This window comes from Anas acuta, chromosome 13 (assembly GCF_963932015.1).
Source record: "Anas acuta chromosome 13, bAnaAcu1.1, whole genome shotgun sequence".
In the NCBI taxonomy this organism is placed as follows: domain Eukaryota; kingdom Metazoa; phylum Chordata; class Aves; order Anseriformes; family Anatidae; genus Anas; species Anas acuta.
The window spans coordinates 2,090,942-2,117,297 of record NC_088991.1 but is presented as its reverse complement, the minus strand read 5'-3'; the positions used below and the strand labels follow the sequence as shown (position 1 = coordinate 2,117,297).

General features: G+C 39.3%; 1 long non-coding RNA gene across 3 annotated transcripts in view; it reads left to right on the top strand.

The window, feature by feature from the left end:
- Nucleotides 1-26,356, top strand: part of LOC137863693 (uncharacterized) — a 169,519-nt gene that overhangs the window by 74,341 nt on the left and 68,822 nt on the right. For all 3 annotated transcript variants that reach the window (XR_011101043.1, XR_011101042.1, XR_011101041.1), the window contains one exon: nucleotides 22,286-22,400. This is a non-coding gene — a long non-coding RNA (uncharacterized lncRNA). The remainder of the gene's footprint in view (nucleotides 1-22,285; nucleotides 22,401-26,356) is intronic.

The following is a 26,356-nucleotide window of genomic DNA, read 5'->3' as shown; positions in this document are numbered from 1 at the left end:
GGACTTGCCCACTCCACAAGGCTCTCGCATGTTGGGCAGTGGCTGTCACTGGGGGCTTGATCATAGCCCTCTGCCTGTACCCTGCACAGCACTTTGCTGCATGATGGAGGGGGGGGCTGGTGGAGCTGTGCTGACTGGTGCCTCCCGGGGACCTGGCCCAGGGTCTCTCATTGCAGGAGAATCTGTCCTTAACAGCTGAGCTGCACAGCAAAGGGAAGATAAATGGAAGCCTTATAAGCACTTGCAGGGCAAGCCTGTGATCAGGCCCAGTCAGCATGGGTTTATGAAAGGCAGGTCTTGCTTGACGAACCTGATCTCCTTCTACGACAAAGTGACACACTGAGTGGATGAGGGAAAGGCTGTGGATGTGGTCTACCTTGACTTCAGCAAGGCTTTTGACACCGTCTCCCACAGCATTCTCCTCAAGAAACTGGCTGCCCTAGGCTTGGACTGGCGCACGCTTCGTTGGGTTGGAAACTGGCTGGGTAGCCGGGCCCAAAGAGTCGTGGTAAATGGAGTCAAGTCCAGTTGGAGGCTGGTCACTAGTGGTGTTCCCCAGGGCTCGGTGCTAGGGCTGGTCCTCTTTAATATCTTCATCGATGATCTGGACGAGGGCATTGAGTGCACCCTCAGTAAATTTGCAGATGACACCAAGTTAGGTGCATGTGTCGATCTGCTCGAGAGTAGGAAGGCTCTGCAGGAGGATCTGGATAGGCTGCACCGATGGGCTGAGGTCAACTGTATGAAGTTCAACAAGGCCAAGTGCCGGGTCCTGCACCTGGGGCGCAATAACCGCAAGCGGAGCTACAGGCTGGGAGATGAGTGGTTGGAGAGCTGCCAGGCAGAGAAGGACCTGGGAGTGATGGTGGACAGTCGGCTGAATATGAGCCAGCAGTGTGCTCAGGTGGCCAAGAAGGCCAACGGCATCCTGGCTTGTATCAGAAACACTGTGACCAGCAGGGCTAGGGAGGTGATCGTCCCCCTGTACTCGGCTCTGGTGAGGCCGCACCTCGAGTTCTGTGTTCAGTTTTGGGCCCCTTGCTACAAGAAAGACATGGAGGTGCTTGAGCGGGTCCAGAGAAGGGCGACGAAGCTGGTGAGGGGTCTGGAGAACAAGTCCTACGAGGAGCGGCTGAGGGAGCTGGGCTTGTTCAGCCTGGAGACGAGGAGGCTCAGGGGCGACCTTATTGCTCTCTACAGATACCTTAAAGGAGGCTGTAGCGAGGTGGGGGTTGGCCTGTTCTCCCACGTGACCGGTGACAGGACGAGGGGGAATGGGCTAAAGTTGTGCCAGGGGAGTTTTAGGTTAGATGTTAGGAAGAACTTCTTTACTGAAAGGGTTGTTAGGCATTGGAACAGGCTGCCCATGGAGGTGGTGGAGTCACCATCCCTGGAGGTCTTTAAAAGACGTTTAGATGTAGAGCTTAGGGATATGGTTTAGTGGGGACTGTTAGTGTTAGGTCAGAGGTTGGACTCGATGATCTTGAGGTCTCTTCCAACCTAGAAATTCTGTGATTCTGTGATTTTTCACGGGCCATATCAGACCTCAAAACGGGCCAGGACTTCTATTAGGAAGGCACATGTGCTTTCTGACACTTCATCATATTATTTTCATCTATTTTGAAACTGGTCAAAAGTTGGATTTTCCTTTGGTGAACACAAATTCATTTTTAAATGATTGTCTTTTTTGTTTGTTTGTTTATTTTGAGTGAGCTTTATAAATCACAATAAATCATAGTGACTGGTGATAACAAAATATTTGCTAGGATGAAACTGTTATATGTGATTGGACATTAATAATCTGTTCTTTGTGCTGCGGAGATGGGTTCCATGTAAATTGTTTGTTAAAAAATATGTAGTTGGTATTGAAAATTAAGTGACACTTTGGATAGTAATGTATTCCCTTTGAAGTAATAAAGATGGATGAGTCTTTTCATTATGACTGCTGGAATCTGAATGAGAAATATTTTGAGAACCCGACAAATACCAGGGGTTAGGGCTGCAGGCGGTCATAACTTACAGTCTGTGTTTTCACTGAAACTGTCAGGATGTATGGCATGGATCAATCCTGATTTTAGATATTTACCAAAGAATTCCTCCCATTGACAGTATTAGCAGAGCAGCACTGGCTATAGTAGCAATAACTTGGGCTCAGCCTTGTTTATTTGGCTCTACTCACACAGTGCAATCTGACGTTTTTGTTCTGTAGAATTTTCAGTTTAATTTCCTGTGAATTAAAGCTGTCATGCTTGTACTGGATGGGGATGCTTGCTCAGATAGAGGAGTCAGTGACATCTGCTTCAGTGACCAGACAACCTTTGTCACATCATCCTCCTCCAGCTGCAGCCAGCACAGCCCTGGATACTGCCTTCCACAGACCTTAAAACCCTAAAAAGCAGGGCAGTGGAATAGACAAACGGCCTTACCCAGGCACATCTCTTCTCCTTTTCCCTTTCCCTGACACAAATTTATCCGGTAAAATTGAGTCTTGCCATCTCTCAAGGCTATGTCAGTCTGCCCCAAGTTGCTCTGTCCTTTCCTGAGGACTCTCTTCTCTTTGAGAGTGAATACAGGCTGAGTTTTTAATTTTGCTTTCCTTGTTCTCTTTCACCTCCCACCATCTCCTTTCAGAGCCCTTATTTCTTTACTTTATTAGCTGAAATGTATTACCCAAATGTATGTGTAACGCATTTATGTACTGTCACTTTACAAATTAGTATTAATTTGTGAAGCTTCATTCTTCCTTATATATTTGCTTGACCGTGCTTCAATTTTCATTTTAAATGAATCTTTGGAAGTGGTTTCATTGAGACATGGTTATCCTTCTGTTTCCTTACATACATGACCGATAGTTTCCCTTTGGCTCCTTATGACAGAGAGCTCTTAAATTACATCTGTAATGAGCTGTGTGATATGATAAACAGGAAAACATTAATAAAGCCTTGGCTGAGGATATCTAAAAATAGTTCTTCCACCTGATTAAGTAGTGATGGCGAGTCTTAGTGGGCATCATGTTGGGAATTGATGCTGGCATCTGTTTGTAGTAGAGCATTTATTTATTGTGCTTAGGGTGGGATCATCCTGGTCAGAGAGCACCAGAACAAGTTCTCTCCATCCCCAGAGCATTACCTGAAGCAGTAAGGTGTGGTCTCAAGTTTGTGTAAGGATGGAGCTTTTAGATTTGAAGAACAGGGCTTTTGGTTTCATGTGTTGCATACTATAGTGTGTGATATGAAGCACTGTTGAACTCAGGAGACCCAGGGATTTTAGTGATTGAAGATTTTTTATTTTATTTTATTTTATTTTATTTTATTTTATTTTATTTTATTTTATTTTATTTTATTTTATTGCTGTTAATGCTTTCCAGTTTGAGATTGCTGCAGCTTCAGTGTTACTTTTTCCTCAGTGTTTAAGATTCTTTTCATTACTCTTCTTACACTCGGCTTTCTTTAAAATTGTATATATTATTTTTAAAAAAACAATCACACTGCTTCGAAGATATAAATGTAAATTTGCTGAGACTATTGTTCAGAGTTCTTAATAAATGTAGTCCTTTGCAAATGCATAGAATTGCTCTGATTAAACATATAACAAATGCAGATGGCTCAATGTGGAAATGAAAAAGTCATTTACATCATTTTGAGGAGTCACTGAGCTCCAACATAGATGTTTCACAGGCAAAAGGAAGGCCAGAAGTTGTTGTTAAACAGCAAAGCAACATCCCAAATTCTTCCTCAGGAAGCAATGTAAGGTCTGAGGAAACCCCTCAGGAGTAATAACGTCCCCTTGTACCACATATTTGTTGAACTGCATTAAAAACTATTTTCTACCAACTTAGTACTTTAAAAAGATCCATTTAAAACAAACACCAAACACACCCACTGTGTCAGGGCGCTGGGTTCATTTTAATTTCGGGCCACTGTTAAGTTGGACTGAGTAAGGCTTTGAGTGTTTCAGTTTGGACTGAAGAAGGAAATACCCATACGGCCTAATAATGACAAGTGTATTTTGTTGTGCCTGGTGCTAGATTCAGTTTGGGTTCTGGATGCAACAAGCTTTGCAGTATTCTGATTCCAGGTGTGGTGAGCTGGTTGATGAAAGGAAGGGGGATCTCCTAATGAAGTGAATGCCAGCAGAGGAGAAGCTTGGTGGGGTGATGTCAAGGCTTGTTACCTGCCCCAAATGCAGATGTTGGTTCACCTGCCGAAGGAGCCTGCCAGTATTGTTGGAGCTGGGAAGCTGTTTGGATGATTTAGCTACTCTGTCTATGCACTGAAAAATTCATGATGTGCCATCAGATACAGAGGTAGATGCCTTCAGAAGTTTTTTATGGATATTGTCACAACAGTCTTAAGCTACTGTTCTGCTTTTGGGGTTCTTGTCAAGATAGTTTGCTAACTAAATACTCAGCTTTCTTAGAGGTAGCAATTTTATGAATACAATATCTGTGCATGTATCTGTTTTCCAGAGAGTGTAAGGCTCTGCAGGAACAACTCCTACTAGGTATATTGTAGCTATGCAGTGGTGGTGTTCCAGTAGTTCAACCTCAGCGTGTCTGCCCTTAACATTGGTGCCAGTTGTATTAGTGCAATTAAATTCTAACTTAAGTGAACTGGGATATTAGGAAAAGCTATTTATAGACAGTTTTTGTTTCTTGGCAGTTTGAAACCTAAGCCTGCAACACTGAAATGGGTTTACAATTTTTCAGTTCCTGATAGGTGTTCTGTGGGTTCTTCCCCTTCCCCCAGGCCAGAGGGTCAATGCTGATTGCTTTGTTTCTTTTATGCTTTTTTTTTTTTTTTTTTTTTTAATTATTATTATTAGCAGGGAGATCTTGATAAGTTTCATTTTGAAAATTATACTGGCTTGCTGCACTTCTTTGACCTTTTCAATGTTCTGTAATTAGATTGGCTGCAATTCTTTGTTTCCTTCTGTTTATAGTCTTGCTAGCCTCTGGGAAAGGGATGGAATGCCTATTTGCTCAAATATAAAATACTGCAAAGGTCAAAGCAGCATAGTATAAAACTGCATTTCACTGAATCTGTTAGCGTTTTGAGGGAAGGCTGGGGGAACATGAAGCATTCTACTTGTAATTCTGCAGATCAGGTATTATCATGCAGATTTCCTGGATTTTCTTCAAGGCACATCACCTTAATGCATAAAATTACTTAGCTGTGGTGTAACCTGGCATTGCGGTATATTGGATTCTATAGGGCTCTGTTAGAAGATTCTTCAACAGTATTGGATGCCTTAAATTCTTCTTGATATGGACATTCTTACAAGTGATTACAGTTCTTGAAGTTAGGGGTTTATGATACACTAAATTGAAATTCAGTGCTTTTTTTTTTTTTTTTTATTCCACTCCATAAACTTGTATTATCAAATCTGAGGTATTCAAATGGTGCCAGACACAATAGCATCATCATAACTAACCCTATAATACAAGACAGGCTTTTTCCCTTTTGCTGTTGTGAAGTAGTAACAAAATTCTGTGGACTGTCTCTGGTTGCTGAATGTATGCCCTTGAGCTACCCTCTGGTTAGTTACAGTGGATGTAAGGTTATGATATGTATATACGTGTCACAACACATTTGTTCTGATTGCTGTGTATGATGCCTCATTCGTTTTCTAGTGGAAAGCTGTAAATACTGTTCTGTCATTTTACAGAATCAGAAGATCACACAGCCTCTGCTCTCTTGTAACCACTGTGTTGTGAAGCTTCTTCAAAATCTCAAAGACCAATAAAATGAAGCTATCCTTGTGGGGAAAAAAAATATAATAAAATCTCATGTCATCTATTTTCACCTGGCCTCTACACTATTTATGCTATGTTTCAAGTCATGTGGAGGATACATGTATGTGTGGTGCATGTTGTTTATGGTGCCTTCTCCATCGTGCTGAGTTTTATTGCGTGCTGGCTGAGGTGATCACGTTGGAGGTGAAGTTGTATAGCGCTGTCTGCAGTGGCAACATTCAACTTGGCTAAATGCCATTCCAACCATGAATTGAGATTGCCTGTTTTCATCCAAAGCTCTTGAGAAATGCTGAGGTGGAGATTCTGGAATATGTACAAAATATTCTATCAATAGTTAAATCTCAAATGTGGAGCACTCTGGGGGCAGCCGGTGGTGTCTGGTGTCTGAACGTGGTCTTTTTATCGGTCCTCAAATGATCTGAATTGCCTAGTGCTTTTCCAGCCTTACAATTACAGGTGCTGTCATGAGATGCTTGTCACTTAGAATGAAAAAAAGGCAGAAAACTTCATGATGTTGGGCATTGAAACAGCATCCAACCCATCCTTGATGTATAAAGCATTTTTCTTTCTTGTGTGAGAACTTAAATGCTATGGCAGCGAGCACTACAGAAATTCTAAATGTGGGAGCCCTTTCGCACTTACAGAGAGCTTCTAAAAGAAAGCGGGTGCACCTTTACTGCTATTTTTGTAGCAGTGCTATTCTGTCAAAGCATTTTTGTCCTGAAGTTTAATTTATGATAGTTGCATTTCCTTCTGTAGTTTGAGTATTAATCTAATTGCCTTTGGGTATATGGAATGGGTTTGTGGTGGACAATTGCACTCTATTACAATCTTATTTATTAAAAAGTATATATTATGCCAGGGATAGAAGAATCTCTCATAATTAACTTTCATAAGCTGCAATTACACAAAATTATACATTATGGTTTTCTCCATGGGTGATATTACTTTGTGGGATAATAGGAAATTGGAAACATTCTTAGGCTGTGTTGTCCAAGGATCCTGGACCATTTTAGGACAGTTTGGATGGGTGTCAGATTTGCCATACAGTAAGCTTGTGCAAGCACTCAGCTGATCAGAAACATTCTGTGGTTTTTAATCATCCTGAAGGGACTTGAGATGGCATATAATATGATGCTAGTGCTGCAAACAGCCAGTGTCAGGACAAACATTTATCTTCATCTGCCTATGGGAGGTAGCACATCTGCACGAGCCCAAGCCTCTCCATGGGGAAAGGGGAATGAGCAGTCCCTGGGCTTGCTCCAGGCCATGTATCTGCCCAGGGATGAAGACAAGACCTGAGGTCAGATCCTCTGAATCACCACCCTCCACCTTCCTTTTGCTGTCAGTTTGCCAAGAGAACATTTTTATTGAGAACATGCAACTCCTCTTCACTGGGAGACAAATGAGGTAGTGCTTCTGAATTGGGAAGAGCAGGGGGTTATATCAGGGTATTTCCCATCCTTTGTGCACACCCCTAACTAATGTTTAGGCTGTTCTCTCTTCTGGCAGTTGCACTTCTTCTCCTTTAATAACTTTGACCTGAAATGTAAAAGCCGTTCCCAGTGCTTTCATTGAATATGCTTTTTTAAATTTATGTTTGTTTGCTTGTTTGTTTGTTTGTTTTAATGTTTGTTTGTTTGTTTTTCCAGGGGAGGAAAGCTTAGAAAAATGATTGTGTTCCAGTCAATGACTGTTTTTTGCTAAAAGAAAATGTGTATTTGGAAAACAAAACCCAACATCCTTTGCTGCTTTGAATAGGCTAGTATTTATAAGTCTACATCTATTTTTTGTTGAGAGCTTAATCTTTTACTTCCAGAGTTTAAATTGACAAAACTATTTGGAATGTGTTCAGTTCTCTGTGGGGAAAAAAGTGTGTTCCGGAGAGCTTTCAAATTAAGCTGATGTTATGCAGTCTTTTGGTGAACAACACTGTTTCACACCCAGAAACCGTCCACAGCTCCCTTTTGACAACACACAGTCACATCTAAACCAAATGCTCTCTAACCATGTTTGCATCTGTAATGTGTGCACTCTGTGAACTCCCTGGTGCTGTTTTTGCTTGCACGACTGCTTTCAGAATGCAAATGTTAAGCATTTCTGAATTTTAAACAGAGTAGTACATTTTATTTAGGATTTTGGGCTACTGTTTGTTAATTGGATTTTGCTAATTTATTGCAGGCTAAAGCATTGTGCCTCTCAAGCATATTAGCCTGTCTGCTCTGGGCAAGGAAATTTTAATTTCTGATCTATGTGAAATGCAAAATATTTAAAAGGAAATCAGCTTCAAGAAGAGAGTTTTTTTTTTTTTTTTTCTTTTTCAGCAATGTAACATAATAAAAGTATTTTTAAGAATGTGTTTTTGGTGTTGGAGGGCTAAAACCAAAATGATGGCTTTCTGAGAAACCTGATTTTTTTCTTAAGAGGTTCTTTCCCATTTCTGCCTGTAGCTTGCCATGCCGCTTCTGTATATATCAGGCTGGCGTTAATAAAAGCAAGCAAAACCACTCTCTCTTTGGGAAAAAAAAAGTAAATATCAGGAAACATTTGAAATTATTGAGGTCATTAGAATTTATAACTTAACAAGAATGCCTGGGCTTTGAGCTCTATGTATAACAATCCCTTCAGTTCTTCCCAGATGTATTCAGAATTTGCCAGTGTTGAAAAGTTCTCACAAACCTTTTTCTTTGCTTGTTATGTAGTAAATAATGCATTAAAATGGATGTTAAGTGGATGCATATTCAATTCAGCGGTCCCCTAATACACTAATTTCATTGTGGATCTTAGTCGTTGCTGTTCTGCTGCTGTAATACAGCAAATCAGACACTAATTAAAACTAAACTCATTGTATAACCTTTTTTACTTCAAAGGTTAAACAACTTCAGTATACTATATTCTTTAATTACTTGTTTTTCTAAAGTCTGAAATTAGAACTTCTCCAATTTGTATGCCATTAATGAAGTGGGTTTCTGTGGGCAGTGTCACCTCTTTATTTGTCTTTCTCCTTCGAGGAAAGGCAGGTCTGGAAGAGTACTGAGTAGGCTTGGCTGCAAGACAAGGCGTTAATGTTTCTGTAGCAATTCTTAGCAGATTCTTTGTGTATTTAAACACCCTTCAGATAATAATATCTTTACAGATACCTTAAAGGAGGCTGTAGTGAGGTGGGGGTTGGCCTGTTCTCCCACGTGACCGGTGACAGAACGAGGGGGAATGGGCTTGAGTTGCGCCAGAGGAGTTTTAGGTTAGATGTTAGGAAGAACTTCTTTACTGAAAGGGTTGTTAGACACTGGAACAGGCTGCCCAGGGAGGTGGTGGAGTCACCATCCCTGGAGGTCTTTAAAAGACGTTTAGATGTAGAGCTTAGGGATATGGTTTAGTGGGGACTGTTAGCATTAGGTCAGAGGTTGGACTCGATGATCTTGAGGTCTCTTCCAAACTAGAAATTCTGTGTGATTCTGTAATAAAATGCAGTTTAGCAATACTTGTGTCCTAACAAAGGTCCTAGATCCCATAGTATATCTATCGTCTTGTTAGACCGTGGGGTGCTTTTTTGCAGTTAAACTACATTAATCAAAATCAAGTATAAAATCCTGATTTGCTATGTTTTTGTTATGTCTTATTTGTTTTATTTGTTATGTCTTATTCTGGTCTGGGGGAAGGGATGGGGGCGTGTAGAAGGAAATGGGAATAAAATAGGCCAAAATACTTCTATACTCTGCAGAAATAAAGGGACCAGGCAGAAAACCTTTAAAAGCAGCAAAGGCATTTAAAACACCTCCAACTATTTCAAGATAGTGTCAAATACCCACAGTTCAGTTAAAGACATTTTTTCTATCAGATAAAACATCAAAAGTACTGCAAATCATTCCTGCGAGTTGTGGGTGGTGAGTTTGGGGATAAAACCTCCTTATCGTTTGATTATTCTGAATTTACCATGATCCTCTCTTTGCGGTTCTCTAAATGTATAATTGATCAGAAGAAATAACACATACCAGGTGCTGTACTTACAGAGTTTAGCTTCATCTCAAGAACTGATCAGGACAGCTCTTGAGCATTGAGCGACAGTAGTTAGACTAGTTAGATGCTCCTGGTGACCCCTTCTGGCCTAACTTCCTGCATTTTGCTGAGGAGCTCAAAAAATCTACCATGACTTCCTTCCAGAAGAAGCAATAAATTAAAAAGTTTTATGAATTTTAAGGGACTTCATCCTAACCTACTTCCTATCTCTCTGCTTGAGGTACTGGGGCAAAACAGTTGCCTTTAAGATTTACTCAGAGTTCAGTGTACTCACGTGAGTCAATAGTTAGTATGTATGAAAACCTGGTCTATTGAACAGCTTCTTTCCACGGGCTCCCAGTAACAGGTTTCAGAGCACTGGGAAGTGTTATGTTACACTTCCCAGTTACAGGGGGATGACATAGGCTTTGCTGAGAGCATAGATTGCAAATGCTGAAGTTGCATTGGCTAGTTTCATTCTTGGTGGTATTGAAAGGAGGCAGTTTATAACCACGCATCCTGAGGACACCATATGATGTTAGCATCTGTATCCATCTGGCTGGCCAAAATAAGGGCAACTGTGTTAAGTGAACTCTTTGAAGGCATTTTTCAGATAAAAAGGCAGTTTTTGTAGATTTTTTTTCAAGGGTGCATCAGAAAACCATTCAGCTGTAAACAGTTTAGGCCTCTCATAAAGCTGGGATGTGACTAATCTTACACATAAATCATGAATCAAACCTTGGAAATCAACAGATTAAAAAATATATGTACTTGCTTTTTTTCTTGAGCACATCTGTATTTTTTTTTCTACAGTGATAGAGGCAACAAATTGTATTTTTTTTAGGGAAAGTTCAGATTCCCCTCAATGCTGTGAGATGTCTCAAAAAAATCCAAGTTATTTTAAGATTTACTATGAGAACTGAGAATTTTGCATGTTTAATATGGTTAGCTGCGACTGTTGGACAGAATTAATTGTTTAGTATGTACTTGTATATATGGTAACATCAGTGAGCCTTATTAGACTGATAGATTCTTTGTGCTCCATAAACATCTGTCTGTGCTATTGAGATAGGCATGCAGACATTGTCATTACAGCATCTTGTATGGTAGGGCCAGGCAAATTTACAGAACAAGACTTTCTTACACGTCTCTGCATAGCAACTGCCAGAATTTGACAGTTTGCATTCTTTTATAATACAGATAATTTTCCATGCCCTGAAGGCTTATCAGCTCTTCTACCTCCTGAACCACTGTTATGCTCACAGGGAAGGCCTTTGGGTACATTTCTGACAATGTAACAGTGCTCCAGAATGAATGGCTTGTCGTAATTCAAAGTCTATAGGTCATTGAGTGATGGGGCACTGCCACTTTCTTTGTAAGCTCAACCTTCAACTGCTCTAAATTAAAAGGGAAACAAAAACTAAGAGTATGCTGAGTTACTTAAATGCATTGTGGTGGGCAGCATGCTCTGTAATTTATAGAAAGAAAATTATAGCACGCTTCTGTAAACTATGCTTCTTGATAAGCCTAGAGGTGGGTGATGAGAGTGAAAAAATTGTCTTGGAAAATTTTTAAGAATTTAAAGCTTGAAATTTAAAAGAATTTAAAATTTTCTTTCTTTAAGGGAGACTTTAAAAACAAAATGAAAGAAACACTCGCAGAATGATCTGGATGATGGCATTGAGTGCACCCTCAGTAAGTTTGCAGATGACACCAAGTTAGGTGCGTGTGTCGATCTGCTCGAGGGTAGGAAGGCTCTGCAGGAGGATCTGGATAGGCTGCACCGATGGGCTGAGGTCAACTGTATGAAGTTCAACAAGGCCAAGTGCCGGGTCCTGCACCTGGGACGCAATAACCCCAAGCAGAACTACAGGCTGGGAGAGGAATGGTTGGAGAGCTGCCAGGCAGAGAAGGACCTGGGAGTGATGGTGGACAGTCGGCTGAATATGAGCCAGCAGTGTGCTCAGGTGGCCAAGAAGGCCAACGGCATCCTGGCTTGTATCAGAAACAGCGTGACCAGCAGGGCTAGGGAGGTGATCGTCCCCCTGTACTCGGCTCTGGTGAGGCCGCACCTCGAGTACTGTGTTCAGTTTTGGGCCCCTCGCTACAAGAAGGACATCGAGGTGCTTGAGCGGGTCCAAAGAAGGGCGACGAAGCTGGTGAGGGGCCTGGAGAACAAGTCCTACGAGGAGCGGCTGAAGGAGCTGGGCTTGTTCAGCCTAGAGAAGAGGAGGCTCAGGGGTGACCTTATTGCTCTGTATAAGTACATTAAAGGAGGCTGTAGCGAGGTGGGGGTTGGCCTGTTCTCCCATGTGCCTGGTGACAGGACGAGGGGGAATGGGCTAAAGTTACGCCAGGGGAGTTTTAGGTTAGATGTTAGGAAGAATTTCTTTACTGAAAGGGTTGTTAGGCACTGGAACGGGCTGCCCAGGGAGGTGGTGGAGTCACCATCCCTGGAAGTCTTCAAAAGACGTTTAGATGTAGAACTTAGGGATATGGTTTAGTGGGGACTGTTAGTGTTAGGTTAGAGGTTGGACTCGATGATCTTGAGGTCTCTTCCAACCTAAAGATTCTGTGATTCTGTGAGAAGAATGCGCCCCTTGGGACATGTCTGTGAACTGGTGTTAAGGGGTAGCCAGAGATGTGGCTAAAGTGTCTACATCTCTGCTTTGAATCAGAAGGAGAATGGATCTAAGCCAAAGTCATTGTCTTAGGTGAAGGTTTGCCTCTCCAAGCTACCTGCAATTCCAGGTTAGCCTGAATGGTGAAAATCACATTCTCCATCTGGAAACAATTTTCCAAATAAGGTTTTGCTAGCACCAATAGATTTGGATGAAACTTAAGCATTCAAAAAGGATTTGTGAAGAAAATTTTAATTTTCTCATGATTGTTTTAAAATGTAGTAGTACTGTTGTTAGATTGGTTTTTGTTGTTGTTGTTGTTGTTGTTGTTGTTTTTTACTGTACAAGTTACAATAACAGAAATCTTTTGAAGGAGTGGTTAAAGAAATTAATACTACCTAAGCCTTTACAGAAAACTGCGTTTTACCTGAGCCATCATATTTATTATAATTTATCTGCTGTTGAAGGCTCCATTCTGCCAAGCCATACTTGCTGGGAAGACATCATATTTGTATCAAAAGCTTTAATTTTAAAGTAATGACAAATGGAAGATAGTGAAGAGTTGAGAATGGTAAAAACAGTTATTCCAGAGACCAGTAATTTGCATGAGTTGATTCCACCAAATCAGTGAAGAATGTCAGTGTTAAAGATTTATGTTCCCTGATCTTCTCATCAGTAATGCTTAAGTCCAGAACGCCTGATGATAAAAATGAAATTTGAATGGGGATCTTAAGAAAAATGAATCTAACTAGTAAATCTAGGATTTGTCATGTACTGCTAGCATATTTATGTTTTAACATTCTTATATTGAATTTTAGTCAGCTCACATTTCATTAATGTGTACTTATAGGGTGTGCTAATATTTAATACAGCTGAATTCTTCAAAGACTGCAAATACAATATGCAGGGGAAACTCTGAATCTCCAGACATGTCTGCATGTTCCAGTGCAACATCCTCCTGAAATCAGTGTTCATCCTTGTAGTGGTCTGATTACACAAGCGTAGCAAAGTCTGGAGGGTTAGAGTACAGTAGAGAAGTTAAGAGCAGTAAGATTACGAAATGAAGATTTGTGAACAGTATCCTGTTGGGATCTTTGGTTAGGACTTGGCTTTGGGACGTCCTTGTTATTTCGTGCATTGTTCCCAAAGGCTGCTACCATGTGCAGTGTTTAGAATGCAGCAGAATCCCTTCTCTCTTAAAAAAAATAAATTTAATTTTGGCCAGGCCCAAGCCTAGGAGGGAAGGAGTGATTTTTACAACAGCAAAAGCGATGTTATGCATTTTTTTCTTGTGTGAAGCAGAGATTGAAGATAGTTTTCAAAACCTGGGGTTGTTGAGATTGGGAATTATGCATGTTTCTGAAGTGGATGCCAAATTTAAAAATTGAATTCATATTCAGCTTCTCAAAGGAACTTGCCATAATACGTGAGGAGTTAAGCTTGTGTGGGCTTGCTTTGAAGGCAGTTCAGACACACAAACCCAACGACATGTGGGTGAGGATTGGCTGGGGAGGCCCAGGAAGCTTCAGCTGCTCCCTTTCCATCCATTGCCTGTGGAGGGCCCTTGCTCAGGGTTTCTCTTGTCATCAGATCTATGAATGTGCAAATTATATGGGTGGACTCTAGAAATAAGCCATGCATTTAGGTTAATTTCTGCTCTCAGCCTTCCCTGTATCTGAAATAAATCTATGTATTTCAGTGAACTAGAACTCTGTTAAAGAAAAAATGATCAGGCGTGCAGTTTTACTCCAGTACAGATGCCCACATGCTGAAAGTCAAGCATCTTCTTATGCTTTGCAGATATGGGGCTTGTCTCATTTCCATATGCATATGGAAATGGAATGGATTACAGGAATTAAATTGGCTGAAGATTTTATAAATAGATGCATCTTCTTTGTAGAGATTTTTTTCTCAGCAATGTCCTAGACAACTGACTATTTAATTAGGGATCTGCCTACCAAAAATGTCATCCAGATTTTATTTTAGCTTATTTCTATTCCCATTAATGCATTTTTATTCGAAAGGCCTGCTTCCACAAATTTCCATTTATTTTCTTTAGTAGAGTAATGATAAAATGCATCTTCCACAAATTTCCTTGTATCCAGGTTATTGAGTGGCATTATCTCCTTCACACCAGCTGGACAGTTATTAAATTCTGATGTTGCTTATTTTATAAGACTTGGGATTTAACAGACTGATGCAATTCACTTGTTTTGACATAATAATTCTACAGTAAATATGATGATGAAACTGAGCCTTTCAGATGGAAAAGAAGTGGGAAGCTTGGAAGAAATTAATTACTTGGGCAGGAGGGTAAATATTAGAAATAGTAGAAATCTACAAGGTTGTGAGAAGTCCTACTCAAATTGATTTCCTTTTCCTGCAAATGTGTGTTTTGTTTTTTTTTTTTTCCTCCTTAATTCAGTGATCAGTTTTTCAGATTAATGACCGTTTGTTTCTTTACCACGGTGATTATAAGTGTGTTTGCAAAAACTTATATAAAATATACTCAAACCTGTGTTAAAGCCACTAGCACTGATGACGTGAAAATGAAGGTATCAGTTACCAAGGATGCTGATGTGTGCATCTGGAATGGGCTGAGGTTGGGCTCCTGGCCCTGTGGGGCACCTGGGCTGTGGGGTGGTCTCACAGTGGAAAGGCTTCAGCTCTTTTTTTTTTTTCCCCTCTCTTTGGAGTGGAGATAACCCGGCAACAATAACAGCCCTTGTCCACTGTGTTAGTGACTACAACTGCTGCACCATCACCTTGCTTCAGCCCCATTGGAACACTCCATCTTGGTTCCCTTGGAAACATGGCATTTTATTACTATATGCTGATGCAATGTGCCATGTAAATTTGGTACCAAGTTTAAACAAGAGGGAAATAATCCCTCCCCAATATAATAGTAAATAAAAGCGACAAAAAGACCATTCAGGCGTGCTGCCCAATTGCTTCTTGTAACCATTTGGCTGCAGTGCCATGTCAGCTCCAATCCAAGGCTTTTTTTCTCAGCCTTGGAACAGAAAGAAATAATCACTGAGTGAGATAATACATCATGCGAGTGTGTAAGCACTACAGAGAATGGGCTAAATACACTAACATCAGGTTTGTAATAATATAGAGCTGAATAGTCAACAAAAATTTTTAGTACAGTTTTTTATAAACTTAGAGATGTTGATAGTTATCAAGAATAATCTTCTGACACAAGACTGCAGCTCTTGAGTTTGTTTTTTTTTTTGTGTGTGAGATGTACTTTCTATAAAAGTTACTGCAAAGCTGATGTTCTATAGCAGTGTGTGTGTCATTTGTGGAAATCAAGGGGGCAGAGTTATTAAAGCAGATATTCAATGTTGTTTTGCCTGCACGTAGAGTTCCCAAATGTCAGCAATATTTGTGTTGGGTTGTTGGTAGTTTTTGTTTGTTTGTTTGTTTTGTTTTGGATGACAAATTTAATAAATAAAGCAATAGCAATCTTTCAGGAATCAGGGTAAAATGATGGTACCTGGAAAGGCAAGCAAAAATATGTTCAGTAGGTTTAACTGTGGGGAAAAAAAAAAAAAAAAAAAAAAAAAAAAAAAAAAAAAAAAAGAGTATAACATCCTTTCCCTAAGTGTGACACACAGCTGTCTGTTTTCAATAGGCACAACTTTCCAAGTAACAGTTCTGTGTGCTGAATGAGGTCCATTCTATAGGTAAAATAACTTTTAAAAAGAGTAGCCACAGAGTTTTATGACAGTGCCAGGTTGTAGCACCTATTTTCCCCTGCGGTAAAAAGATGTATGCATAAAAAAAAAAGATATAGTAAGTTCAGATGACTTGTAGTGCTGCACAGTACATGTACATGACCTGTTTTTGAAATGGTAGATGACCAGATACAAGTATATTTTCTGAAGAATATTCCTGTATACTAACTTCATAACTGAAAGTTAATTCACATCCATCCTAGTTAAAATTAAGCTAATACAAATAATGTGGTGTTCAGATGGGTAACCTTTAATTACTAGAGCGATATTATATGTATTGTATCTGTCTTGCAGAACAGAAAGGATTTAAAAGGATTTATGTACATTCTTATTAATTACTTGTGAGAAAGTTTACAGGATCTGGTCCTTGAATGTTAATTTTGGAAGAAACCTAAAATATGGGACTTGCTTTTTCTTAATATTTTAAAAATAATTCCAAAAATTCTCTTAAGATTTGGGATGTTCTCCTGAATTGCGGAAATGCAAAGCTATACTCTATCTGTGCATTATGAATAAATGTTTTTCTTAACACCTTTCAAGTATAGTCCAACAATAAGAGTAGAATGATGCAATATGGTATTTGCAAGGAATTACTGATGATCTAGACATCTCAGTGCATTTGAACAGTATTTCATCATTTCAATAAAATAGTCTGTTAAAAATCCTGTTGTCTTTTTCCCCTGTTGGAGGAAAAAAAAATCCCTAATCATTTAAAGTTATAATTTATTTTTTATCATTACTAAAGATGCAATTCTGTGTTCTAAGAACGTAACATCTACCATTATAAAGGATCCTAGAATATAAATGAATTCTTTTGTTTCCTTTGTGATTTTAAGCAGCCTGGTCTATGAAATCTATGTAGTAAGTCTTCCTGAGGTACTCTGACGTATCCAGAAGTAGATAAATACCTAAATTTAGTTCTGCAGGTGTCACTGTCAGGAAGAAAAGAACAAAACAAAAAACTTAAGCACTTGCATCTATTCCCAGTGCATGTGAATCACTTCTATTTGATTTTTTCCCCAGTTGCTATCCAGTGAGGAAGCAGAGGATAGCTGTAATGAGGATAAAATAACCAAAACTGGCTTTGTGGTAGAAATAGAAATATATTATCAATGTGAATGAGGAATAGATCAGATCCAAAAGTCACTATGTGGTCAATGGTTCTCACATCATTAAGAAATCGAATCTGCAGTTATCTAGGACTTTGCTTTCCATCTTCAGTCAGTGACCTTTTCTTACCAGCCAGAGAGGCTGAGTAAGATTTCCCGAGACATTCAAAAATGTATTTTATAAATAAAATCTCTAATCAACTCATGAGGAGTACTTCACATTCATCTCATTCCTCCTTTGTCTCTGAGTCTTGGCAGAGGAACCTGGTGGTGTATGCATACATCTGTACGGAGCAGAAAATTGTCTTCATTTTCAGTCATGTCATTTTTATTTTAGGAGATCCAGTATTGTGGTGGTTTTACCGTGCTGGGCAGCTAAACCCCACAACCGCTCTCTCACTCCCCCTCTTTTAGATGAGGAGGGGGAGACGAAAAGCAAAGAACAACTCACGGGTTGAGATAAGGATAATTTAATTAAAGGGAAATAATAATAATAATTAAATAAAGATTATTATGAACTAAACAATTTAACTAAAGGGAAATAAAAAGGGGAAGGGGAAAAAGGGAGAGGGAAAGGGAAAAATAAAAAGAAGGGAGGAAAACAAACAAATAAAATAAATGAAGGCTATATGGAAGTCCAGAGGAAAGAATTTACTCTCTACTTCCCACAAATGAGTGATGATTGACCACGTCCTTGAAGCAGGGCCTCAACGCATGTAGCTGGTATTCGAGAGGAGTACCAACGTTTTCCCAACGAGAGCCCACCCCTCCCCTCTTCTTCCTGTTTCCACCTTTTATTGCTGAGTGTGACATCACATGGTATGGAATATCCCTTTGATTGGTTTAGGTCAGCTGCCCTAGTGATGTTTCTCTCCTCACTTTTTGCCCACCCCCTAGGAGGGTTAGAGAAAGGCCCAATGCTGTGCCACTGCTGCTCAGCAGCAGACACAACACTGGTGTGATAACACTGCTGTTCCAGCTACAAGTACAGAGTACGGCACTGTATGGGCTGCTGCCAGGAAAGTTAACATTCCAGCCAGACCCAGTACAAATATCTATAAAAACAAATGCTTAAAACAAATGAAAAGCAAAAGGAAACTTTTGAAAATTATCTGGTAATATGTGTCAGTTCTTCTATATGTTTTAATTGCCAGTATCATGTCTGTTTCATGTTTATACATATATGTCATCTCCAAGGAGGATGCTAAGGCAGCCAGTTTTTTGTCTACAAAATGCATAAAACCAGCTGACTTTAATGATTGTCAAACATGTAATGTAACATACAGTATGGCTGTTGGAGATTACCTTGCGTATGTGAAAAGAAAGGACAGTGGGGAAATATATTTTTATACAAAACAGGAGGTGTGGGGGGAAACAAGGTCAAGAATATTTGTCAAGCACTCATGAGAAATAGCAACTGATTTTCATTATCTGTGGAACGGACTTGGAAGGTTTTTGATGAATTGTGAGGTGGTTGGTCACCAGTCCTACCTCCTGCTCATAGGAAAGTCAGCAATTACAGCAGACCGGGTTACTCAGGGCTCTATCTAGTTGGGCCTTAAAAAAACCCTGTTCTGCTCCCTAACTGTTCTCAAAGAAACCAAGTCTCTCCTCAAATCCTGTGTGAACTACTTTCTGTTTCACTTAAGTGAACCTCCCACCACATACCTCTGGAGAGCCTGGCCTTGTCTCCCTCTTGTAGGGATCAGGAGGCAGCTGCTAGGTCCCTCTGAAGCCACATCATCTCTGGCTGAACTAACCCCATTCCCAAATCCTTCTTGGGTTTGCATTGCTCTTAGTCAAAGAGGCTGATCAAAGTAACACTACAGACACCACAGGATTCCATGTATGGATAGTTTACTTTGTGCGATGTCTTCTGTTTTCCAATAAAAATATTGCTAGGTTTTCCAGACTTGGTTGTACTTGGCAACTGGGGAAAGAGTTGCTATTTCAGATATCTGGAAAACTTTACATGTTCTGGAATGCAAGAGCATGTAAAACAGTCTTGCTAGAGGTATAAGGCTGGTTTTGATAATTTCTGAAGTGAATTCAGATGCAAATAATTCATATCACATTTTGTCCCTTTTGTTATTTTTAACACCTGACTATCAGTGTTGCAGAATAATGGGAGCTCCCTGGCTTCAGAACTGACCACTCAGTGTTTTCTAGGTGATACACACAGTGAAAACTTTGACTAGCAATATTCAAAGTTAGTAATTTTGTGGAATAGTAGGAATAAGTAGGAATAACTAACAAGAGTAATTAAAAATTCAAATTATCTGTAAAGGATTGAAAGACCAATAGCTTTGCAGAGTCTGCTCTTCTTCACTTAAATTCATCTGGGATGATACATCTGTTGGAATGTCTTGTTATACTGATGTAATCATGGAGATAAGTTTTCACCATTTTGAGAAATAGGACTAAACTAAAATCTGTGTAACCTGCTTTGTCATAAACAATACACTGGTTTGCAAGTAAAAATTCTTTGGTTGGCTGTGCATTTAAAAATAATTCACTCTCTAAGGAAGGTTGCATTTAGAACATACAAAAATGGTCCCTTAGGCCTTTTTGTGAAATCACATAGAAACAAACAAGGTTCAATAAATAAACATTTCAAAGTGTCGGAGCTTTGCTGTATGTCAAAGGCCAAATTCAGTGGTAGACTCTGCCTGTTTTATGTAGGCTTGGCATGAACTAGGTCTAATGTCAAAGCCCACATTCAGTGGTAGACTCTGCCTGTTTTATGTAGGCTTGGCATGAACTAGGTCTATGATTACTAGGTCTCTCTTTTGTTTAAGTGAGATCATCATTAAAATGGAGGAATGGTTTCCTAAATTTTCATCTACTTCATCCTCACAGGCTTGGGAGGGAGTGATGCTGGACAACAAAACCACCACATGTCACTTGTAATGTGATTTATTATTATTTCTGTAAAAGTGGATTCAAGGCAATAGAACGTCATTCTTGGAGGCAATGTGAGCTTCCTCTATAGCTCCAGTGAACTTCACAGAATCATCAAAACCAAAAAAAACCAACTCTATTATAAAAGGTTCAAGATCTGTGTGAAACGACTGTCATCCATCTCTGATCAGAAACTGTCTCAGTACAGGAAGTTTTGAGGAGAAAGCAGCTATCCTTCTTCCTATATCCTGTCCAATTAACTTTATACCTTGAACCAAGTTTCACTTCATCTGTCTAGAAAGTGCTGTAAATTGCCATCACTTTATGTGCATCTAGATCAAAAGGGATATATTGTGAATGGATGAGTATTGCACATAGAGGAATATAACAGGAATGGGTAATTTTCAGTCAGAACTAATTGAAACTCATTCTGAAACATTGTTAGCTTTTATTATTTTTTTTTTCATCAAAGAAACCCCAAACTTGAAGCACCACCAATAAGAAATGTGTAAATCTACTTCTGTAAGAAACAGAATTTCTTCTGTTCCTTCTCCACAATAAATCTTTTCCCAGAAATTTCCTCTCATCTGAAGACGCGGTGCTATGGATGCTTGTGCTGTAGTATATCTGGGAAACAGAAGGGGCGTGTGCAATGGGAAAGGGCTGCATGTGCCTTTCAGGATGAAAATGAATGAATACAGTAAGATTAATCCTTATGACTGACATTAGCAATTTAGATGCACATTAGGGGTTGAGATCACCTTAGTTTCATTTTTCTGCCTGTTTTGGTGCATTTCTCAACAACTTCAGGGGAAGTAGCTAAGCTGACCTAGCACTTTCAGGCAAATGATAATTTGCCTGAAAATCAAGTTGCATCTGGTAAAGCATTCCCAGCACTTCACGTTCCACAAAGGAAATGTGTTGCATGTACATTGAAGAAAACTGCACTGCCTTTATTCATTTTATGGATGCTTTATCTGCAGTTGAGATCAGATTCAATGCTTCTTTGAGTATCTTGAGTACGTTCCAGGTCCATTTGAAAAATATTATACTCAAAGCTGTACCATCTTGGGAAAGAAAGCCAAATCAAAAGCACATTTGGCTTTAAATGGATGAAAGTGCTTAAGTAATTTCTAGGCTTTTGCTGTTGTTTTTCCTTTTTGCTATATAACAATGAAGAAAGTCCTGGGAAATGTAAGGCCCTTTTCATTGTGATACTATCCTGTTGGGTTGGAGCTGCCTGTCAAAGACCATTTGAAAGAGAAGTGGATTGTGCTCTCTGCAGACTCTGAGCAGTGTGATGGTCCATAAACAGTCACTCTGAAAACAAGTTATAATGTAGTTCTAAGAGACTGCCTAGCAGTAAAGAGCAGCCTTATTTAATCATGGTAGTAAATGCCACAAGGTGGTTTTATTTCCATGTTTGATTACAAAAGCTTAAATGTCTCTAAAACTTTCAGAAGTAGATGTCTGTCTGCAGTTCATAATGATACATATAAAACAGTGGTCTTGAGGGGGTTTTGTTGGTTGTTGGAGATGTTTTAAGGCTTTGCCCAAGAAGAAAACCCAATAACTATTTACGGTAATGATAATATTTCTATTTGAAAACATTGTCATTTTCATTCCAGTTTTGCAATGCTTGTTGCAAGCAATAAAACGCTCATCTTGTGTATTGTCAGCTTGCAGTATTTTGCATTGCAGCATGCTGATGTACTTGTAGTATTTTGCAGTATTTTGCATTGCAGCATAATCATATAATTTGAAGTGTAAATTGTAAAAGAAAAATGCGTTAACTTACCTGGATGTCCTGCTGTTGTTGAAATAAGCAATAGAGCTGTGCATGTTGTCATTAATTTGCATAGTAGGGGAGTAGAAAATATCTAGACTTTATTCTGCTCACATACAAACAGTGATACGCTTTGATTAACTTGAACAGAGGCTGGTTTCTTCATGGACCATGATTTCTTAGCTCTGTACTTTTGAATAGCTTCAGTATCAAAAAGAGCTTACGTACCAGGTGAAGTAAAATGCTTAGTCTTTAGACGTTGGGTAGAGATAAGGAAAATGTGCAGGCTATTAAGAAAAAAGAAAAAAAAAAACAAAAAAACACACCTACAACAACAAAAATCACCAACTAATTCTACCGTTCTGTCCCAGCAGTACTCCTGTAGTTTCCTGTTTCTCCCATCTGGAATTTCTCCAGCATGAGAATGCAAAAGGTGATATAAACAGATCTTCGACAAACAAGAAAGGTACTCCTGCAGTGGCACAGGAGGTGAGTACTGTGGAATATGGTGTACTGTAACACTACCCACATCAGATATTTTCTTGGGAGCCATTGCTGAAGGCTTTAAACCTACAAGAGGAAGTGGATAACTGTAAATATGTCACTGATGCCAACCCTGTTGCCTCCAGTGAAATAAAATACCTTGGTTGAACATGAGCAGCTGGCGCTCAGGTGCCAGGTGTTTGCAAGACTTAATTTATATGTTCACTTTGCTTTCAGTGTGATTCATTGTAGCTTGTAAAGATCTTGGACTGTGACATAAATCACTGACACTGGATGAAACTTTTGCTAGTTCTGGTGCTGGTCGGCATGTATGATCCTTTCTAGAGACAGAAGAGGCTCCCAGGTTAGATGTCTGTATGTAGGCTTTGTACTTTGAATTACAGTGTAAAAAGGGTGTGCTGTTTCTTACCTTGAATAAAGCTGTCCTATGTTGCCAAAGAAATATTAAACAGAGGGAGAAGAGTGGTAGAACTTGAGAATAAAGGCTAGCGTACCTTTAATAATTCACTGTATCATTCATAATTTAACACTTAGAATTATTTTGCTTTGTCTTATATCACAGACCAGTTGAAAAGAACTGAGCCTGATTATTCTCCATAGGCATATTCTTGCACTGGTCTTCAGTTCAGATTGAGCCTTTCAATTTTAATGCTTCATCTAGTAGCAATACTTAAATTGAATGCAATTATTGCTGTATTATTTGTGGTTGTATTTTGAAGTCAGCAGAAGGTAGGTCACAAGTTCCCTTGGCAGCAGATGTTGGTGTCCACAGTGGCAGCCTGGCAGGGGAGCACTGGACGTGCATTTCTCAGCCGTCACTTAGGGAGGAGCAACATCAGCAGTGGCCACCCTGAGTCAGACCAAAGGTCCATCTTCCTGTGTCCTGTCTCCAACAGCAAATACATAAAGAGGAGCATAAAAACAGGGCTAGCATGTAATATTAGCTGCCTGCAATCTCCCATGCTCAAACAACATGCAGTATTTCTTAAGCAAGAGGTGTTGCCTTTGTACTAACATGTACATGGCTCGATGGAGTGTAATTTTTGTTCATTCTTTGGGGCCTGCTTTAAAATCCACAGCATCTTCCAGCAGGGAGGTCAGTAACCTGCTTAAATGTGCAAAGAACCACTTCCTGTTCTCTGTGCCAGCCAGTTGACAGTTTATTTTGTTTTCTAGGTAATTCTTCTATGGGAAGTGGTGCTAAGCAGCAATTCCCTATCTCTCTGTTTGCTTTTCATGTTTTTAAAGAACTCTGCAATATCCCCAGTCTTTTCTTTTTGCAAGCTATAACATTTTTTATAATTTTCTCCTCCCTTTTCTGCAAGTTTCCTACCCCATTCATATTAAAGTAGGGCAACTGGAAGTGTTTGTAGCATTCAAGATATGGTCACACTACAGGCTGATAAAACTGAATCATGGCTCTGTTTTGCTTTTTCCTTCAGTCCTACTAATTCCCATGTTTACTCCTTTTTTATCTGTTTTTGAGAACCGAGCTGATGTTTTCATAAATTCATTTTTTCTAACACTAAGGACTCAGTCCTAAGTGATTATCATTTCATATGTAAAATTAGGTCTGAGATCCACTAACTTTCCCTTATCTTGCTTGTTTACTGTTCTTCACAGAGGTCTGTAACACAACTTTCAAACACGAATTAAGTTTTTGAACTCTTCCCTTCCCTGAAGTGTTTGGATACACAGATGTAGGTCAGGCACTACAAATAAACACAATGCTGAAAATCTGCACTGGATGTGCAGTTTCCAATCACTCCTTCCTTCCCTCTGCATGGCCTGCTTGGTTTCACTAGTTTTCCAGATGTAGCTTACCCAGCCCCTGCAAAATAAGTGAAATATTAATCTCTTGAGACTTTCTGTTTTGAGAGAGCACCATTTTTTAAATGGCCATAAAATTGCCCAAGAATCTTTTTTTTCTAATGTACCATGACTAATGAACTGCAATAGGTTTTCCTTGTTATATCACTGCTATTTTTGCCTTCGAAATACAGAGACTTCAATCAATGTGATTATAGGTAACAAGACAGGCTGACACTTAAGCTGTTGAAATGTGTGTTTTTAGTATAACTTCTATGAGTACATTTAGAAGTTGTCATTTTTGTTTTCATGACTCGCTAAGGCTTTGAAATTGTAGTATATAGAAATGAAAATAGCTTTGTCCAGAATAAAATCAGATGTGGACCTCTCTGGGCTTTCCATTTACAACTGTTATGATATTGATATTCTCCTAGGAACAGAAGCACAAAACCAATAAGGCATTGCTAAATGCCTTATTTAGGCATTTAAATAAGGCATGTTTTTCTCTATCTCTAAAAGGTATAAGAAATCTTTTGTTCCATAAAGGGTATCTGTCATTACCTGCATGACATTGTATGATTTTAGGCAAAGCAGCTTATGGGGATGCTGTAGTACACAGCAGCCAAAACAATAGAAATTAAGTTTGTATGAGAACTTTTGAATATTTAAAGGTGGAGTCACTTTTTCAAGTGCTAAACAAGACATCAGCTTTAAATCCTACTTTTCAATCTACAGAGATGGCCATTCTCATTAAAAATTTTCAAACCATTGAACATTACTGTTTGAAATTAACAAAATGCAATATTCATGGATGGGTAGCTTCAACATTGTATGTTAACTTTTAGCTTAAAAATGCCCTTTAGAAATAAAATGATGCTCTTATGTAATATCATTTACTTTTTTTAAAATTGAAAAGACCCCCCCCCCCCATTTGGTGGTAGCGAAGTAGACATCTACTTTGAGTACTCGGAAGAGAGAGACTGCTAGCTGTGAGAATCTTTTTTTTTTTTTTTTTTTTTTTGATAAAAATATAATGATTCTTAGCCCAGAAAATTGTTTTTCAGCTTTTTGATTGTAGTGATTAAAATTACGTGATATTTATATTTTGAAGGTCAGTCAAAAACTCTGCATGGTGTGTGTACACATAGACCATAGCTTGAGACTTTTTGAAAAACCCTTTGAGTGGCCTCTGAATCAAAAAAATTGGCACTTTTGCAAACTTTACCACATCTTTTGGAAGAGCTAGAAAGCCCTCCAAAGTATTGTGGCCAGATATATAGGGATACAGAAGTGAAGATTATCCAAAGTGCTACACAAGAAAGGTTCTTCCTTTCTACAAAATGAAAACATAGATGCTATTCTCTGAACGGCCTATGAGTACCACTTTCTTGGAAAAGAACAGTGATCACATCTGCCTATACTCTGGAACAGTCATTGGTTTTGATTTCTAGATATTGGAGATACCATTTCCAATGTTGCAGAGGCATGGTTTGCACTTCAAAGACTTATCCCTTTACTTAGAGAAATTCCAAGAGGATGTACACTAAATCCTTTGCTGGGTGAACCTGCAGTTTCCTTTTCAAGCAAAGTACAAGCTAACGGTATTACAGGAACCATATATTTAGTTCCTGTTTAAATTTGTCCTCTCTAGTACTGGCAGTCTTTGCAGTGATTGATTGTGGTGTTAATGTTCCACTTTTAGTTGAGAGAATAGGAAATTGTGATGTTAGTGGTTCTCAGTTTCTGATTTCTTTCATTTTTATTGTAAGCTGTTGCACTTGTCTTTGATCAATGGCCATCCACCAGTCACTGTTGTCTGGGCCAAATTACTTTTAGTTGTTGTCCTAACTTAGTGTGCATTTTTGGTGCTCACACGTGGTTCATTAACTTCTTGGTTATCCCAGGAATGAAGCAGGGACCAGGGTACTCTGGAGTGCTGGTAACACTGCTGTTAGCTCACAAGAATTTGAGAGATTGAAGTGAGAAGACAGGGAAGCTGCTAGCTCTTGATAATGTTTGCCCCTTGCTGGTGCTGGGGTAATAGTCTCCCAGGCTTTGTCAGCCTAAGGCAGGCTGCTTTGCATCTCACCACTAATCTTTTGCAGATAAACTGGTGGGCTGTAGAAGTTTCC